The 20,599-nt window shown below is 42.9% G+C and overlaps 1 long non-coding RNA gene across 2 annotated transcripts; it reads right to left on the minus strand.

The window, feature by feature from the left end:
* Positions 1–355: 355 nt before the first annotated feature.
* On the minus strand, positions 356–4,056 carry LOC122541711. Of its 2 annotated transcripts, none has more exons than XR_006309656.1 (3): positions 3,820–4,056; positions 1,719–1,859; positions 356–515 (listed from the first exon to the last, which is right to left on the minus strand). It is a non-coding gene; the product is annotated as an uncharacterized LOC122541711 (long non-coding RNA). The 2 variants fall into 2 exon arrangements; XR_006309657.1 differs by lacking the exon at positions 3,820–4,056 and adding an exon at positions 3,417–3,697.
* Positions 4,057–20,599: the final 16,543 nt, after the last annotated feature.

A 20,599-nucleotide genomic window follows, 5' to 3' on the forward strand; every position in this document is an offset into this window, starting at 1 on the left:
TTCTAAATTTGAGTTACTTCACTTCTTTGCAAACTTATTTCGAAATGTTGCCCTGGGTTTGACAGATCTCTCTGTGATCTGTGATCCTCAGGCTCTGTCTGAATGAAGTTGGCAGAAAGTCTAATCGCCTAAGATATGGCAGTAGATATACATGGGTAGGGACCATCATGTCACTTAGAATTCAATCATAAGAATTACAAAGGAATATGGTGCCTTTGGTATGAGCCCATGTGAAGCTGGATAGGATGGATTGTGTAAACTGATACTGCTTCAGAATAAAGCAAGTACAATTGGCTGAGAAAACATCGCAGAGATCAAACAAAGATGAAAAGGTTTAATGTCACAGCTAAATTTCCCGTTTGCAACCATTTCAAATTAGCTCCATCCATTTGCCCTGGAGCACCAGGTCATGGAGAGGATTGAAGTGCCTCTTTCCCGAGGTTTACTGGGAATGTGAATATCCCCGCCATCGAAGTTAACTCAGATGTTTTCCAGATCAGGAAGCTCCTTGTGTTCTGAAGGGGAAGAGGAGAAATTGTGAGCAGGGCTGTGATACATGGGAAGTGTCATATTCCAGGCTTGGACAGGAAAAGACTTCCATCGGGAGTATGCTTAAATGGTAATAGATTGGAAAATGATGATGTACAATGAAACTGGGGGTCCTTTGTGCACCAGCCACTGAATGCAAACATACAGATGCAACAAGCAGCTAGGAAGGCAAATGATCACACAGTGTATACTGATCTTGGAAGGTTTGCCTAGAATCCCTACAATGTGGAAGCAGGCCATTCGGCCCATCAAGTCCACATCAACCCTCTGAAGAGCATCCCACCCAGACCCATCCCCCTACCCTATCCCTTGTAACTCCATATTTCCCTTGGCTAGTCTACCTAGCCTGCATAGCTTTGGATTGTGGGAGTAAACCCACGCAAACATGAGAGAATGTGCAAACTTCATACAGCCAGTTGCCTGAAACTAGAATCAAACCACTGAGCCACCACTTGGAGGCTATACCAATTTTAGAATGTATACTGACCTTGAAAGGCCTACTAGCTTTGGAAGGATGTGACCAGAGTGATAAGCAAGCTAAAAGGGTTAACTTGTGAGCGCAGGTGAAGAGACTTAAGTTGCAGCTTGGCCACAATGTAATTGAATGGCTGACCAGTCTCAAGGGGCTGGATGGCCTACTGCTCTTCCCCATCTAATTTTGCTCAACAAGCATTCCTTCTTGGTGCAATCATTAGCACATGTAAATTGTATGGTAATGAGACTGATTTAGTTTAACGCTAAATTGGAATTTTAGCTGACTCCATATGCAAAGACCATAGACTTGCAGAAAAGAAGACACGTTTTGTTTTTATGTAGACAATGTTCACAGACCAGTATAATTCTAATGCCCCTGATCTATCTTCCCATTTTATTTTTGTCCTAGGAGATGCTACAATCCATTCAGAACTGCTTTGTATGTGGGTAGAGATTTAAGATTACTGACCCATTGTTTGAAAATTCACAAAGACCCATGGAACTTGGTGTTGACATTTAGGGACAGCACTATTTTGGATTTCTTTATCCACAGGAATTTCCAACATATTTCTAAAGGGTAATTGGGATAAGAAATGCTTGGAAGGATGGGTCTTGTATTACAAAGGAGGTTTCTCCCCTGCTTTCGCCATTACTATAGCTTCTGGCCTGTGATGCCATTTCAAGCGAATACTCACTTGAGACTTCCAGGCAGCTGTCTCAAATAATAAGCTGGGCCTCGAAGGAATATCCACTCGTGCTATTGTTTTGCCCCAGCTGAGGCTTGAAGAAATGTTTACAGGCCCAGGAGGGAGTCTACTCCTCTGACGTCAGGGTACCTTTGAAAAGATGCCAATTACATCAAGAAAGATTATTGTCGAGCAACAATAACTTGCATTCATACAACACAATTAACTTAATAAAACATCCCAAGGCACTTCACGAGGTTCATACTGAGCGAAACTTGACAACAAGCCACATAGGAAAATATTAGGACAGATGAGCAAATGCTTGGTCAAAAAAGGTAGGTTACCCTGAATTAGTCAGGGCTAAATATAAGGTTGGGGAATGGATCTGGGCAGGTTACTCTTCAGAGGGTTGGTGTGGACTTTCCACACTGTAGGTTTCAATGATTCTATGAACTCTATGAGTGAGTCATAGAGATGTACAGCACAGAAACAGACTCTTCGGTCCAACTTGTCCATGCCGACCCAGATATCCTAAATTAATCTGCTCTCATTTGCCAACATTTGGCCCTTATCCCCCGGAACCCTTCCTATTCATGTCCCCAGCCAGATGCCTTTTAAATGTTGTCATTGTACCAGCCTCCACCATTTCCTCTGGCAGCTCATTCCATACACACACCCACCCACTGTGTGAAAAAGTGGCCCTTGAAGTCCGTTTTATAACTTACCCCTCTCACCCTAAACCTATGCCCCTCTAGTTTTGGACTCCCCTACCCCAGGGAAAATACCCTGCCTATTTATCCTATCCATGCCCCTCATGATTTTATAAACCTCTATGAGGTCACCCCTCAGCCTCCGACGCTCCAGGGAAAACAGCCCCAGCCTGTTCAGCCTCTCCCTATAGCTCAAACCCTCCAACCCTGGCAACATCCTTGTAAATCTTTTCTGAACCCTTTCATGTTTCACAACATCTTAAAGAAGGAATGAGAAGCAGAGACCTTTGGAGAGGAAATTCGAGAATTCGGCTCCCACAATTGCTGCTGGTGGAACAGTTAAAAACCGGGAAGTTGTTTCTCAACCCACTGAATGTTCCCTTAACTGCACGGTGGCACAGTGGTTAGCACTGCTGCCTCACAGCGCTAGAGACCCGGATTCAATTCCCGCCTCAGGCGACTGACTTGTTGGGCCGAAGGACCTGTTTCCACACTGTAATGTAATCTAATCTCATCTAATCTAAATCACTGAATTTTCCCCATGAAGCATACACTGGTATCTTAAATTAAATGGAGATTGTGGAAAAGAACAATACATTGTTCAGCAATGATGCAGTGCCTGATTTTTGGAAAGGTTGAGGGAATAAATGCAAATGGAACAAGAAAGACATTCCTGCAGGATGTGTAATCAAACAAACAGGCATGTCAGTTGATTGAAGTCAGGTTTAAATTGAATGAGTAGCAGTCTTTAATTCCTGGTACAGATCTCTGGATTGAAGTATAAACTCAAACATTTGAGGGTCAATTTATCAACAAAAAGAGCAAACATTTGAAGGATAAATTCCATCTCCCTGTCCAGCAACCAATTATTTCCCTTTCAAATAGATGTTAGATATATTTTATCCTACTTCTTCATAACTGTTCTTCTGGAATTGAACAGTCGACAGAAAGATGTTTTGAATAATTGGCTGGTGTTTTAATTAGGTCTTTGGCTCACCCAATTTGAAATCTGCTCAGTCTTCATCGTCGTTTGATTAACAAACAGGTTATGGATTTCTTTTTGCTCCTTAAGCAAGACTTGTGATCCCACACGGACATTGGCAACCTACAGACATTTTCTGGTTGATTATAATCACTTTAGTTACAAAATGCGCTTTAATTACTAAAAGTAAATCAAATGAGCACACGGAATTTTTCATAGAGAGCTGCTGAGTTCTCAGAAAATAGCTCATAACAGAAGCAGATCTGCCTGACTAATACTTTCCTTCAAAGGTAATAAGATTAAATCAATCCAGACGACTTTCACTGCTCAGTGAGCCATGAAAAGCTATGATTGAACAGGATAGCTATGCACAGGCTGAAACCAAAGGGAGGGAGGCAAGCAAATGAGTCCGACTTACATAACAGTTTGCAAAAGCAAAAACATGTACGGGCAAGACATGGTAACAGCTGAGACGCTTTCTGGCTGTTTTCCACAGGACAGTCAAGAGGCTGGGAGAACACAGCAAGCCAGGATTTGTTCTTCCAGCCTCTTGCCTGTCCATTTTGGATTCCAGCATCTGCAGTATTTTTTTTTTGTCTCGTCCACAGCACAGTGGCACTGATCGCAAGGTCACAGTGGAATCTTCCCCGTCCTGTTTAAGGTGAATCCCAAGGATCAGTAGTTTGCTGGCCCGTTAAAAAAAAAGCAAATCAGCTTTGTTTGTGCAGTCTCTCCTTTGATTTTGCTCCCTGCGCTCTCAAGGAATGCAAAACCTTGCGAAACCGCAGTTGCTGCCTCACACAAAGCTTGTGGGCATTGCTCCTCCGGAGCACGCACTCACTATGCCAGAACTCTGTAAGGAAGGAAGAGCAAGGGAACGCTGAGGGAGGAGGGAGAGGGAGAATCAGACGAGAATGCTCAGGGACAGCCAACTGAATTACGAAAGGGGACCTGGGCTAGTTCCTGGGCACGTTGAGGATGTAGCGCAGCAGAAATTATTAGTTATACCAGCAAGTAAGTATAGACCACAAACACTGGTAAACAAGAAGTCATAGCTTTGATTCCCTGCGGTGTGGAAACAGGCCATTCAGCCCAACATATCCACACCAACCCTCTGAAGGGTAACCCACTTCCCTCTGACTAATACTATGGGCAATTCACCTAGTCTGCACATCTTTGAACTGTGGGAGGAAACCCACACAGACACAGGGAGAATGTGTAAACTCCACACAGCCAGTCGCCCATGGCCAGAATCGAACCCGGATCCCTGGTCCTGTGAGGCAGCAGTGCTGATCACAGAGCCACCGTGCTGCCCGAAGGCTTGGCTGAGTTAAATAGGGAGTAAGAGTGAGCAAGACAATAAATACACTCAGAGCAGGAACGAGAGGTGAGTCCAAAAAAGTAAAAGTAAAATAAAAATATAAAGATTTTTCTTTGGCATTTCTGCGGGGAGTAGTTTGTGACTCATTGGGGTGAGGATGCAAGAATCAGAACTGAAGAAAGAGATGCCAAGTTATCCAGCATTAGGAGAGAGTGAGCCGTCCCAATGACAAATTGCAATTGGTATTGCTTTTCTAAGTCTGCCTTTTTCCCTTACCTGCAAAGAGCACAAGACAAGGAACTTTGACTTCTTGTCGCTGCTTAGCAATGCTTGGAGCATTACACCATTAAACACTCATTCATTCCTAAAGCTACCAGCTCTGACTTGCAGATATCTTTACAATGGGACAAGTGGGTATTGAACCCTTGATTTCTGCATGGGCGCAGAATTTCTGAGGAGGGTGGGAGAGGCAAAAAATTGCGCAATACTTAAGGAGAATTTAGGTGCTCACCTCAGGGCCGTGTCTTGGAAAACGGGATTAGAATAATACGGTGGTTGCTTTTGACTGGGGCAAACTTGGTGGGCCAAGATGCTTTTTGTTTTCACCTGACCTCTACGCTTTCAGATTTATCCTATAGCAGCAGGAAGTATTGTTAGTTTCAGAGTAAATTTTAGAGGAAATTCCAGGTCATATGTTTCTATCATAAAAACCAATAATGTAGGAGCATGTTTGCATTTGCAAACTGGGCTGTATACCTATCCACAATACATAGGCATCTCCTTCCAATCTGTGAGCTGGCTGACTATTACATACCACCATTGCATGACAGCTGTGGAATAAGTTAGATTGAAGGATAATGAAGATGATTTAGTATTAAAGTACAAGACATCTTATAGTGTGCAGTGCGATATGACCAAATTTTTCAGCTACATTATTATTCATACTATTCAGTGTATCCAAGTCTACAATGAATAATGTATCACTCTATGCATGTTATTTTGTTATAAGAACTAATTGCCAGGAATCTGTAGATAGCCCTCATTAACCTTCATCACACTTGCTTCCTCGCTGCCTCAGCCATTCTCTCTCCCTTCTCAAAGCAGCTGCTATTTGACTTTGAGATCATGATGCTCCATTACTGAGATGCTCTCAACTTTTCTGGTACCATTGCTGTGCAGAGTTTGCATATAGATTCTGATTGTTTACCTGTCATAAGAGAGGAATTATAGAACTCATCACTGTTGACTAGCTGACCTGATTATCATCTGAATCAGTTGGAAAATGTTCCCTTTTAATATCACCTCTTCAGTCATGACTGAAGTTCCCCATTGCCATGTTGGTGAATTGTCATCTCATGTGATTCCAGGCGGCAGTGTTAATCACCTGTTCTCAACGCTAAGTCAAATAATGGGACGGTGTGTCAGCTTAATTGTTCTGCTGACAAGATTCAAGCCTTTGCGCAATTATAACAGCTCGTTCACATTCTTCATTAAGTGATTAATGCTTCTTTTGGCAGAATTGCCAACAAACCATATGCTCATTGCTCTAGTTCAGAGCTTACTGAGGTGATTGTGGAAATGTGCAAAGAAAACTAGTGCATTCATGTTTCTTGCAAACATATGAATCAGGAAAGTGCATTGAGTGTAGCAGTTGGGATGTCATGTTGTGGTTGTACAGAACAATGGTTTGGCCACGTTCAATTCTGGTCTCCTTACTATAGGACAGGTGTTGCAAAACATAAAGGATTCAGAAAAGATGTGCAAGGATGTTGCCAGGTCTGGAGGACTTGAACTATAGGGAGAGGCTTATTAGGCTGGGGCTATTTTCCCTGGAGCATCAGAGGCTGAGGGGTGACCTTATTTATATACCTTAGAGGTTTATAAAATCATGAGGGGCATGGATAGGGTGAATAGCCAAGATTTTTCCCCCAGTGTAGGGGACTCCAAAACTAAAGGGCATTGGTTTAAGGTGTGAGTGGAAAGATTTAAATGGAATCTGAGGGGGCAACTTTCTCACGCAGAAGGTGGTACGTGTATGGAACGAGCCACCAGAGGAAGTGGTGGAGGCTGGTACAATTTCAACATTTGAAGGGCATCTGGATGGGTATATGAATAGGAAGGGTTTGGGGGGATATCCGCCAAATGCTGGCAAATAGGACCAGATTTATTTAGATTATCTGGTCAGCATGGATGAGTTTCCATGCTGTACATCTCTATGACTCTATAATAAGAATAGGCCGTTTGGCCTTCAAGTCTACTCTGCCATTCAATCAGACCATGGCTGACCTATTGAACTAAGCCGAGGTTCATTATAATACTGTGCTGCTTTGTCCTCCTCTGCTCCAGCTGTGAGAAAAATGTTACTTCCCTCTGTTGGCTCGCTTCTCTTTCCCTTCTTCCAAAGAGGAGCATTCCAAGGCTATCAGCAGAACGGGGATGAATTAATATTCATTGCCAGACACAGGTCAAAATTCTGAAATGACGAGAAAAGATCACTGTTAAAAGAACATTTTAAATAGCGTAGGCTCTGTAGATACAGAAGCTGGATTAGAGTGGTGCTGGAAAAGCACAGCAGCTCAGGCAGCATCCGAGGAGCAGCAAAATCGACGTTTTGGGCAAAAGCTCGGATGCTGCCTGAGCTGCTGTGCTTTTCCAGCACCACTCTAATCTAGACTCTGGTTTCCAGCATCTGCAGTCATTGTTTTTACCTAAATACAGAAGCTGTGCATGCAGAGGATGGAGGTATGTGTTGTAGTGCTGAACCATGCTGATGTTGACAATCCAAGCTTTAGCTGAAAGAAGCCCTTTTACTTCCAAACAACTGTATCATCTGGACATCGAAGAGCGTTGTTTCTGCTTGCTCACATAACAGCTGTACCAATATTTAGCTGCTTTTTCCACTTTCTTCAATTTTAGTTGAGGAGATAACGAGTGCCAGTATATTACGACATGGGGTAAACCCCCCTGCTAATTTAAACCCGACTCTAGAGCAGCTCACTTCCCACCATAATTTATTAAACTTTGAGAGGCAATGAACTATCCCAGAGGTCACTGTTTAAAGTAAAACTTAACAATTTTTTCTTAAAGAACAAAGAAAGAACAAAGAAAACTTACAGCCCAGGAACAGGCCCTTCGGCCCTCCAAGCCTGAGCCAATCCAAATGTACTGTTTAAACCTGTCAGTCAATTCCTAAGCATCTGTATCCCTCTGCTCCCCACCTACTCATGCATCTGTCCAGACGCACCTTAAATGAATCTACCGTGCCTGCCTCTACCACCTCTGCTGGCAACGCGTTCCAGACGCCCACCACCCTCTGTGTGAAGTACTTGCTGCATGTATCCCCCTTAAACTTTCCACCTCTCACCTTGAAAGCGTGACCTCTCGTTATTGAATCCTTCACCCTGGGAAAAAGCTTGTCTCTTTCCACCCTGCCTGTACCCTTCATGATTTTATAAACCTCAATCAGGTCTCCCCTCAATCTCCTTTTTTCTAATGAAAATAAACCTAACCTACTCGACCTTTCCTCATAGCTAGCGCCTTCCATACCAGGCAACATCCTCGTAAACCTTCCCTACACCCTCTCCAAAGCATCCACATCCTTTTGGTGATGTGGCAACGAGTCCAATGTTGGACTTCTTTAAGTCCACCAGAGAATATTAAAACCAACAGCTACTTACAACTCCTTTGTCTTAAACCTATCTTTTATCTCCTGCTCTACAATACTGGTCTAAGAAAGGGAGAGAGGAAGAGAGAGAGAAACAGAGAGAGAGAGAGAAAGAGACTGAGAAAGAGCGAGAAAGAGAGAGAGAAGAGAGAGAGGAAAGGTTGTAGAATGGGAGGTAAAAGGTAGGTTTAAGACAAAGGAGTTGTAAATAGCTCTTGGTTTTAAGATTCTCTGTTGGACTTAAAGAATAAAATTGTTTTATTTTACTTTAAATAGTGACCTCTGGGATAGTTCTTTCGAAATTTAGCAGATCACGGCACAAGTTAAATTAGCAGAGGGGTTTACCCTGTGTTGTAACAATATCAATAGAACATGTGTCATAGTTAAGCGGCATTCCTGAATAAGTTTGACTTTCTGAATAAGTGGAACACGTTCTGTTTGTTCCACTGTGCCTGCCAATCAGAAAAACAAGCTATCGGAAGTATTAACGTTCACTGGGGATGTCCTCCCCTCTTGGCTACCTCAAAGCTTTTCATCGGCTATTGCGATTCCTTTGATATATAGCCACCTACTTTATAGGATTTTTCACCAATAGTTTATTTTAAGATGGAAAGTCGCACATTTATATTGCTCCTTTCATGACCTCTTTTCATGGACATTGAATATAGGAGTTGGGAGGTCATGTTGCAACCATTGGTTAGACCACTTTTGGAATACTGCATGCAATTCTGGTCTCCCTGCTATAGGAAAGATGTTGCGAAACTTTGAAAGGCTTCAGTAAATATTTACAAGGACGTTGCCAGGATTGGAAGGTTTGAGCTAAAAGGAAAGGCTGAATAGACTGGGGTCATTTTCCCCTGGAGCATCAGAGGCTGAGGGAGTGACCTTATAGAGGTTTATAAAATCATGAGGTGCATAGATAAGATAAATAGACAAGGTCTTTTCCCTGCAGTGTGGGAGTCCAGAACCAGAGGGCACAGGTTTAGGGTGAGAGGGGAAAGATATAAAAGGGACCTAAGGGGCAGCTTTTTCACACAGAGGGTGGTACGTGTGTGGAATGAGCTGCCAAAAGAAGTGGGGGAGGCTGGTACAATTACAGCATTTAAAAGGCATCAGGATGTGTATATGAGTGGAAGGGTTTAGAGGGATATGGGCCAAATGCTGGCAAATGGACTAGATTAGATTAGGATATGTGATCGGCACATGAGATGAGTTGGACCAAAGGGTCTGTTTCCATGCTGTACATCTCTATTATTCTAAGAACCTATGATCCTGTGACTCTATGACCTCACAGCAGCCTAATTCAGCTAACAGACAGTGAAGTGTAGTTACTGCAGGAAACTTGGCAGTCAACTGGACACAGCAAATAACAACGTGATAACAGGCAAATCATCTATTTTGTTTTATGCAGCAACGTTGCCTGAGGGATAAATATTGACCTGAACACCGGCCAGAACTTCTCCTGCTTCCTCAATGCCATTCTGTGGGATTGTTTTATATTCACCAGCGATGGGCCAATACAGCTCTCTCATCTGAAAGGGTGGCAGCTGAAACAATGCAGTGCACCCTCAGAACTGCACTGGATTGTCAGCCTAAACTGTGCTGCCCAGCCCATGGAGTCAGACCGGGCCATTCTGACTCAGAGGTGAAAATGCTACCCATTGAGTCTTAATGGACATGTTAATTTGGTTATTGGTTTGCCCGTCCTCTGTGACGTTGAGAAAGAAAGTCCGAGGTTTCCTGGAGACCAGGCCAAAGCGGAGGAGACTGAGACCATCGAACGGAAGAAAGACCATTGAACATTCACCTTTATTCCTTTTTTTTCACTCAATACTAGGAAAGACTGAAATGTTAACTTGTAACTTTATTTTTCTCCTTATACTAAGAATAACAGTAATTTTCACCAATTGTACCTATGCTTTGTACCCAGGTCCCTTCATAGTGACACCATGTGTGACAACATTGTACACTTTTCTCTGTACTCCTGTACTCGAATATGCACGACAATAAAAGCTTAAATAAATAAATATTGTTTCGGCAGACACTTAGGTATGGCCCAACTGGCATCTTCACTTCTGCAACAATCTTGGACAGTTCTGTTCACGTCCAGGGATACCGCTGACACCAGGTGACTCCTTGCAAGCTCCCTACAGCAGATCTCACTCTAACATTCCTTATAACCATTCTACACCTTTAAACCGAAATTCTAATCTGGTTATTGCTGATCACCTCCTGCTCAGTGTAATCTGTATGCCTCACTCTGTACTGCTTGCAAACACAGCTTTTTCATTGTACTTAGGTACACGTGACAATAAATCAAATCAAATCAAACCAGATACAGCCTGTAACGAAACAGTGTCTCGGCACTGGGAGGTGATCTCCATCTGGGTTACTATCTTCCTCCAGGTATTAAGTAGAGTTATGAGAGTTGATTGAAACTATTTGGTTTGTGAACAATTGCCTGCCTTTTAGACAGTAAGAGTAAGGATCAACTCTACAAAGACTGTAACGTAAAAAGTCTGTGACCCATAACTGGAAAGACCGTGTCAGCGTGGTAACAGCAGCGCTGAGATTATGCAGACTCTTAAGCCATTTGGATGAGTGGCCAAGCTATGCAGTTTATTGGGAGGGCAACTGAGTGACCAGGTGGTTTATTTGATTTTAAATGCTCCTGAGATTGTCAGTAGACACCAGAAGCTGAGGACCTAACCGGAGCTGATCAGTGAGTAACAATCAGCTGACCCCAAAGATAATCAGCTCTGATTGAACTGCGGCAGTCAGTGAATAACGTAGAATTAAATTGTTCCTTTGAGATGTGCAGTTAAACAGATTGTCATTTACGAGTGTGAGAATGACTGTCAGGGTATGCGCTGGCTACATAGGGTGAGAAGCCATAAATTTCACACTCGTTTGATGCACAGGCAACAAAAAACATTCTGTTTTCTCAAGAAAAGTTGATGAAATGAGGGGACACTTTATCAGATGCCAGTAAGTTAGCCCAAAGGGGGCATCATTACCTCAGCCCATTAGTGATCCAGGAGCCGGTATGAATTATTCCAGATTCTCCTGTTATTTACAAGTTAACTATTTAAGTCAGAGCACTCCGCACACCACCAACAACTTGCATCGATGTAGCGCCTTTAAATTTACATGAATGTTATTAAATAAATAATGAGCCATGTAATGAGATATTACGACAGTCAAAGAAGCTAGGTTTTAAGGAGCGTCTTAAAATCGTCTTGACAACAATCAAATCAGAAACACAGAAACATGGATGTTATAATAATATACGCAGTGCTGGGTAGAGGCGAGATGCCAGTGTGAACTGGGTTGGAAGGACTGTTATTCTGAACTTTTTAATTCTTTAATTTTGTAACTTATTCCTATGATTCGAAAGACTGGACATTTTGTTTCTTTATTTTTCTAATTTTTTTCCCTAATAATTTGTACTTAAGAATCTGAGTCGAGGTACCTTTGTACCTAAGGTGGCACCATCAGTGGTAAATTATTTAAAAATAGCACTGTAATCATGTGAGTACATGTGAGAATAAAGCTAATTCTAATCACAACAGTTAAAAGGCATCTGGATGGGTATATGAATAGGAAAGGGTTTAGAGGGGTATGGGCCAAATGCTGGCAAATGGGAGTAGATTAGGTTGGGATATCTGGTCGGCGTGGATGAGTTGGACTGAAGGGTCTGTTTCCGTGTTGTACATCTCTCTGACTCTAATTCTAATTCTAATGTGTGTTTCTCATCAAAAGGAGCTGAATGTCTCTGGCTCTGTCACAAATCAGTAGTCATCATTGAACTCCATGGCTCTGGCACTGAATCCTCCTTCTATGGAAAGCTTCCAACTCCACATGGTTTGACACAACGCACTGAATCACTCGAGCAGCTGCTGAGGGTTCATGGTTTGAACCTCCTGGGCACGTTATGAGACCAGCCATCTGAAATTGTATTGACAGCAAACATGGTCCCACTTTTCTCAAAGACACGAAAGCACAGGCATGGAGGGGAGCTTGTCTCTGACTGCCTCCATAACTCGGGTGAACACCAGAAGTAGTAGCAGCTGTAGGCCACTCAGTCCCTCAAGCCTGTCCCACCACTTAGCAAAACCATCAGGAGGATGAGTGGATTGTTCAATTATTTGATCTATTCATGTTGGAGTACTTCTCACACCAACAACATTGCATTGATGTAGCACCTTTAACAACACAGGAATGTTTCTAAACAATATTTGGATGTTGAGCCACTTACTGAGATATTATAACAGGCACTTGGTCAAAGAAACATCAGTTTTAAGCCATTTTTTAAAAAAATTCATTCACCTCTGGCTAGGCCAGCATTTGTTGCCCATCCCAGAGTCAACCATATTGCTGTGGGTCTGGAGTCACATGACGTCCAAACCAAGTGAGGATGGTAGTCTCCTTCCCTGAAGGACCTTAGTGAATCAGATGAGTGTTTCCAACAATCAACAGTGGATTCAGGGTCATCATTAGACTCTTAATTTCAGACTTTTTAAAAACTGAATTCAAATTCTACCATCTGCAGAACATTACCTGGGTCTCTAGCTTAACATGCCAGTGATAATACCACTAGGTCATCACCTTCCTCTGTGGATCAACTTTGTAGCTAACACCACCAGTCCACAACACAACTGAAAATTTATTTTAAACATTTTTGTTAATTCATTATCATTTTTTTGCAATAGGCAGCACTTCATGTAAAATTTACAGGGTAATTTCAGATGTCAGCCCCTTTTACACGTTCTGAGCTTTACATTGCAGTGTGCAGTATGTAATCGTGGGCTGTTTCCTTTTAGCAGCACCTTGTGAGAAAGCTTTCTTTATTTCGTCAGACTTGTGGTCTGCGGCTGTTCTATAAAATTCTGGTCCTTTTCCCTAAAACGCCAAGTTGCTGCCCTGTAATAAAACAAAGATGCCTCACAGGCATTCAGCTTTTCGTAATAGTCTGGCACGGACAGTGGTATGAATGATGGAGCACTGGTGACAGCAGTAGACTGTTCCAATAAGGAGTGGTAGCAACCCTCTGGTGGTGAAAAGGTAAATGCTTTTTTTTAAGCGTATTTTTTTCACCAAAGGACATTCCCAGCATCAAAACCTTGCGTGATACAAATATAAGTCAGCAAATTGGCACGAGGTGGTTGTAATAATTTGCAACATTCCTGATTTCCTGATCCACTAATCACCAGAAAAGCAGCCATGCCTTGCATTGATGTCCTCTGTTTCCAATATTCAATACACAATTTGCTTGCAGCTTGAATTATTGAACGGAAGTTGTTGGCTACTATTTGTTGTTTTGGAAATGTTGTGTTTCTGTCAATTATCAATCTCAAACACAGAAACATCCCACCCTGCATGATATTTGGCTGCATACTCCAGGTTAATGACCTTTATCCCCAGGATCTAATGAAGGTTGCTGTATAAGTATAAGCATTTCACTGGGAGATTCTCACCGATGATGTTACCTAGTATGAAGACGAAATGTCTGAAAACAAATCTCCCAGCTCAGCAAGCTAATTTACATACTTGTCAACAACCTGAGCTACAAATCCTCTCAAAGATCACTCAGGTCGCTGTATGTTTGGCCTACCTAACCGAGCTGAATCTCTCTCTACAATTGACAGCAAGACCTGCCATTCATTGCAAAAGCCAGGAATTGACTTCTGTCAGTCCTAGGAGAAAGTGAGGACTGCAGATGTTGCAGAGTTAGAGTCGAAAAGTGTGGTGCTGGAAAAGCACAGCAGGTCAGGCAGTATCCAAGGAGCAGGAGAGTCAACGTTTTGGGTATAAGCCTTTCTTTTTCCAGTGCCATACTTTTCAACTCTGACCCTCCAGCATCTGCAGTCCTCACTTTCTCCTCGTCGCTGTAACTTTACTGCGAAGCCTCTTCCAAGGATGCCCCCCTTGAAGAAGTTCTCCTCCTCTCTCCAAAAGGATCTCAGTGAGTGTCTCTCTCACCGCACCTCCCCCCCTCCCCCACCCCCCCAGGATCATCTCCTCTACCCTTCAGTCGTAAGGGCTTATGCCTGAAACGTCAATTCTTCTGCTTCTGGGATGCTGCCTGACCTGCTGTGCTTTTCCAGCACCACATTTTTCTGTCAGTCCTACCCGACTCTTCCTTCCACTGTGGTGAAAAAAAACTGGAACCTTTTGAAATTATAGACTCAATTCCTGAAATTTAGTCTGTCTGAATCGCATTAACATAATATAACTGATTAATCTTATTAGTAAAGTCACCAAAGTCCTACTGAACTGTGAGTCTGCTCTCTATTTCGAGAGAGAGGTGACTGGTCTGATTATAAGCTGAGGATCACTACACCTTCAGTGGGGGAGAGGTTGCTGGTTACCCCAGCTGGTGCAGGAATTGAACCCCCAGTACTGTAGGTATCATTCATCACAAACCAGTTCACAGAATCCCTCAGTGTGAAAGCAGGCCATTTAGCCCATCAAGTCCCCACTACCCTTCTAAAGAGCTTGCCACCCCCACCCTTTCCCTGCAATTCCCATGGCTAACCTACCTAGCCTGCGTATCCCTGGACACCAGGTGCAATTTCCCATAGCCAATTCACCTAATATTTAAGCTTGGGGAATCTAGAGCACCCAGAGGAAATCCACACTGACATGGGGAGAATGTGCAAACTCCACACAGACAGTTACCTGAGACTGGAGTTGAACCCAGATCTCTGGTATTATGAAGCAGCAGTGCTAACTACTGAGCCACCGTGCCACCTAAGCTGAAGGGTATATTACTAAAAGTTTTTTGTTTTGCTCTCATCAATCCAAACACAAGAATGCTAAACTTCAAAGAACTACAACAATTTTTACCACAGGAGAAAACAATGGTGTTGCCCAATTGACCAGATACTGAATCATATCTAACTATGAACATTTGATTTTGGGTTTTACAGGCATGGACCAGTTAACAACATGCTATACTCTGTTCCTAACGACCAAGGGAACATGCTGTTTGATTCCATCGGTCAGTTGTAAAGACATATGGCCAAACTCCCTTGAAGATGTTTGAATCCACCCCATAACTGAGCAACAAGAGATGTGAATTGCAATGCCTTTGCAATGCCAGGTATGCTGACTGTCCAGTTTAGTGACTGGCTGATCAAAATACCAGCCTTTTCCTCTGGTTGGTCATAATATGCAGGTTACAGACCACACTCCTCCATATGCCAACTAATCAGTGCCTATTCCCCCTTTGGTGTAAATAGTTATAATCATTTGCAATTTGGAATTCTCACATCCCTCTTTCTCCTGCGGTGTAAATTGTTGTGATCTTCGAAATTTGGTATTCTTGTGTTTTGTCCTGATGGGCACAAAGTTTCAGCAACATCTCCCTCTTTTCAACAATGCTCAAGCTCTGTCCAAGCAAGCTGCTATTTTAGTTGTGATGATTAACTGTCATGGAGAGATAAAGTCTGAACGACTGAACTCTCTTCGTTTTACCTTGGGTATACTGCTTTAGTTTAATTCTCTTCTAGCCCTAATAATAGTCTTGAAATCTATCTTTCTCCAATCTCCTCATCAGTAATTTTCCAAATGCCGGTCTGTGAGGTGCCTCAGGATATTATTTATTTTCAATGTGCAATTTAAAGGCGCAATCTTGTTTGTTTTCACTTCCTCTTAGCAGATAAGAAAAGCAAAGCTCGGGAAAGCCTTTTGATTGTTCCTCACTCAACAAGATCACAGCTGATGTTCCACCTCAATTCCAACTTTTAGTATTATCCCAATCCTCCTGAACGCCTTGAGTGGTCAAAAGTCTATTGTTCATTGTCAGGAATATGTTCAATGAATGGGCATGCCTATCTTTCTGGGGTAAACAATTCCAATGATTCACAACTTTCTGAGTGAAATATTTTCTCCTCACATCAGCTCCATCTGGCAGACATCTTATGCTCAAACTAGGAAACACATTTTAGATTCCTCGCCATTTACCAGCGTCCATCTCATCAAACTCCTGAAGAATTTTATATGCTTCCATCATTTCACATTCAATGGGATAGGACCAGTCCTCTCGATCTCCCCTCATAAGATAATCCCCTTATCCCAAGAGCCAGTGTGTAAACCTCCCCTCGCAGACATGTATATTCTTCATTAGATAAGGAAGAAACATTGCATTTGCTTCCTCATCGCCCCCAAAATTTTTCAATTCTCCAGAGCATTCCTCCATTTTACTGAAGCTATCTCCTAGGCTTCAGAATTCTCTACAAATGCCTCCGTGCGGACAGCAATCCTTTCCACAAAGGCCAGCTACAGCCCCGTCCCACACCAAATGTCTCGCTATAGTCTGGCTGCTCTGAAAAGGTAGCAACCTTCATCACTAGAGGTCTGAATATTTTCAAAACTCAAGGCTTAAAGGCTGTTAGAGATATCACTTGTCAAAACGTGTGGTGCTGGAAAAGCACAGTCGACGTTTCGAGCATAAGCTCTTCACCAAGCTTTCCTGCTCCTCAGATGCTGCCTGACCAGCTGTGCTTTCCAGCACCACACACCTTGACTCTGATCTCCAGCGTCTGCAGTACTCACATTCTCCTAGAGATATTACTTGTTAGCTTTCTGAGGAGGCAGTGTAATAGGTGCCAATTCCCAAGCTGTATCTGTGTCTACAGCTTCCTTCAGAGACTTGCATTGGCAGAATGGCATGGCTGGCTGCATAGGAGACCTTCCCCATACCCTCAGAGTAACAATCAGACCCTTCCTCGTACCCTCTGAGCAACAATACTATCCAGGAAAATTATTCCCAGAGTAGGTTTTGCTCATTAGAGGTCAGATATTTTGTGCAAAAACACGGGGAAATGGTAAACTATTGGGCAACTGTTAATTCTATACAATTGTATTTTACAATTGTCAACTCATCAAGCCTCAATAGACAACACGTTCCAAACGCGTACCCTCTGCCGTTGAGAAGGACAATGGTGGAACACCACCACCTGCAGGTTCCCCTCGAAGTCTCACAGCATCCGCATTTTGAAACAAATCGCCATTCCTGCTCTGCCTCTGCATCCACAGCCTGGAACTCCATTGCTAACAGCAGTGTGAGGTTACCTGCACCCCAAAGGCTACCGAGGGTCAAAAAGGCAGATCACCATCACCTTCTCGAGGGGAGTTAGGCCTGGGCAAGACATTTTGGGCTAGGTAGCAATGCCTACATCTCAATAAAGAAAAACACATGCCTTTTACAGCTTTTCTTTTCATATTCCTTATGAAGGATTATTTTAACAAAGAATACCTTCCCTGTACCAGAAGCTAAGCATATGCATAAGACAGAGAATATCCATGGCAAATAATAAATCCACATCCTACATTCACCCTGAACAGTAACCTCAGGGATGAGAGCATTCACAGGCCACCTATTTCAGGCTATAAATGATGAAACAAGTTTATTAAGAAAAATAAGATGAGAGAAAGATAGACTAAAAACCCAATGATGTATAGTGGAACAGTTATGGCGAACTCACCAGGTGGCAAAATATCTGAAGACTTCAGTAGTATTTCACCTGAGTAAGGTTAAGCTTGTATTTGAAGTCAGGCATTAGGAAACATTTCCATTGCCTCAGATCAATGTGAGCGTGGTGAAGGTTTCCTCCAGCACCCAGAATTAGGCCAATGATTCTCTTCACCCTTGTGCTTCGTCACCCAAACGGAGGCAAAGAAATACCAATGGGTGGGTGTGCAGCTGCTGCTCATAGTTGTGTTCAGAACGTCATGGTGGTTTCACAAAACAAAAGGGGCTTCCAGTCACCAAACCACTCTGGGGAAAGGCAAGATGTGAGAACTTTGTTTCTAAGAGTCCCCAGTTGAGCAAACTGGTTAACTGTCATGGTTTTGCAAATAATTAGTGCTGTTGACACCCTTGTAGATCATTTTACTGTTATGACGGATCTCTTTTTGAAGTTATGTTGGGACCTTCCCCAGTACAAGCCCATAGTCATTCACCTCTTTAGTCAAGTTCAAGGGAAAGGGTGGAGGAAAAACACTGGAGAAAAGAAAGTGACATCTCAGGCCAATAAGCTTGCAAAACTTGATCAGTGATATGATATCTGACGGGTTTGTAGCAAGTGCAAACAGCAAGGAAATAGGGGCAAAGAACATGGGGAAAGCTCTGGCATAAGGCAGAAGGAAGGAGAAATGAACTGACTAAAGGATGTTTGGTGTAAACACAATGTTGGATTGGGCTCGCTCGTGGTAAGAGCTGAAAATATGTTGCTGGAAAAGCGCAGTAGGTCAGGCAGCATCCAGGGAACAGGAGAATCGACGTTTCGGGCATAAGCCCTTCTTCAGGAAAGGGCTGAAGAAGGGCTTATGCCCGAAACGTCGATTCTCCTGTTCCCTGGATGCTGCCTGACCTGCTGCGCTTTTCCAGCAACACATTTTCAGCTCTGATCTCCAGCATCTGCAGACCTCACTTTCTCCTCGCTCGTGGTAAGGCACAGCTCAGTAAAGGTGTAGGAATCAGAACCATTAACAATGGCTCCAGTTTAGAAAATGTGAGCAACAGTTACATTCTAAAATGACTGATCATTCATTCTTTTACCTTAATACCAGAAGGTAACCACAGATGCTGAGTATTCCCAGGAATGTTCAGATATCCCACATCACCTGTAAAATGCCAAGAAATTACAGTGATTAGAATTCTCTGAAATCAAGTAGAATTATGATTTTATTTGATGATTGTAAATCAGTCAAGGCCTCATTACAGTCAAGGAACTTATTAAATAAGCACTTGTTAAATTTATATAAATCTAAAGTTGGATTGTGATAGTTTTACCATTGGCTTTCATTTGTTTCCCAGGTTCCAGTAATTGCAATTCTTTTATTCATGTGCACCTAAGGAAGGGCTCAAAACATTCGATCACCACAAAATTGTTGCAAAGCTGTTTGGCGAAGATGATGAAACATAAATTAGTTTAATCTTTTCTTCTTGTACCTATTTCCTTGACCTCCACATTGGCTAAGTAGATGGAGTAATTTGCCCATTCATTCTCCACCTCGTAACCACGAATCAATGCAATGTTTATAAATATACAGAAGAACTAGGATATTGGGATTCACATGGTCAGAAGTCACACAACATTATAGTCCAACAGGTTTATTTGAAATCACAAGCTTTCAGAGCACTGCCCCTTCATCAGGTGAAGCTGTTGTCCAACACTGGCACCTCCACATCGGAGATTTACATGAACACTGGCTGGCCTAGCGTGGCACTATGAGCATTAAAACACTGCCCCCACATACAAGGCCATACCTTTCAGCTATCAGGTCAGATCTGAGAGACTAACCTGAAAAATGTGTTGCTGAAAAAGCGCAGCAGGTCAGGCAGCATCAAAGGAGCCTGAAGAAGGGCTTATGCCCGAAACGTCGATTCTCCTGCTCCTTTGATGCTGCCTGACCTGCTGCGCTTTTCCAGCAACACATTTTTCAGCTCTGATCTCCAGCATCTGCAGTCCTCACTTTCTGCTAGATCTGAGAGACTGGAAGGCACAGGGATCCATTTGTCAAAAAGATTCTACTTCTTGCCTGAAGTTAGAAGCAATATCTGTTGAAGGGTGTGTTAACAACAAGGAAACACAGGGTTGCATCAGGGAGAGGATTCAGGAGATGTTATATTCCTGGGTAGCTCCAAAACCAGGCCAATCATGCAAGACCTGTCATATCCATCTTCGACACATGGATGCTAATAAGACAAATGCGGAAGTGTTTAAAACTGCAACAGCAATAAGAACTCTTAAAGAGTGACATGCAGAAAAGACAGTGTCAGTAATTGAGCTATTTGATCAGAGCTGAAAAGCTACAGCGATCTCTATAGGAGGGCAAAGTGGAGGTCAGTGGAAGGAGGTGCAGTTGGACGACAGATATCACAGATCAGTGGCAGATGAGCTACGGATGAGCGCAAAATACTATCTCAGCAGATCTCTTCGCATGAGTAACTCCAAGCAGCAGGAGATGAACTATGGTGAATGGTGACATTTCAATGTTGTCATTTGGCTGAAGTCTTTCATTTTGACATCAAAGACCAGTTGTGCTGAACTCTGACCTCGGTCACTTCCAAGAACTCAGCTCCGTTTCCTTGGAAGTGTTCGGAAGGCCAAGATCAACGTTTTCTTGAATATGGGAAAATATCATCGCTCACAAAACCCTTCAGATGGCTGAGCCATGTACTGCCTTGGGGCAGGGGTTACA

The sequence above is a fragment of the Chiloscyllium plagiosum genome, chromosome 38 (assembly GCF_004010195.1).
Source record: "Chiloscyllium plagiosum isolate BGI_BamShark_2017 chromosome 38, ASM401019v2, whole genome shotgun sequence".
Lineage (NCBI taxonomy): Eukaryota > Metazoa > Chordata > Chondrichthyes > Orectolobiformes > Hemiscylliidae > Chiloscyllium > Chiloscyllium plagiosum.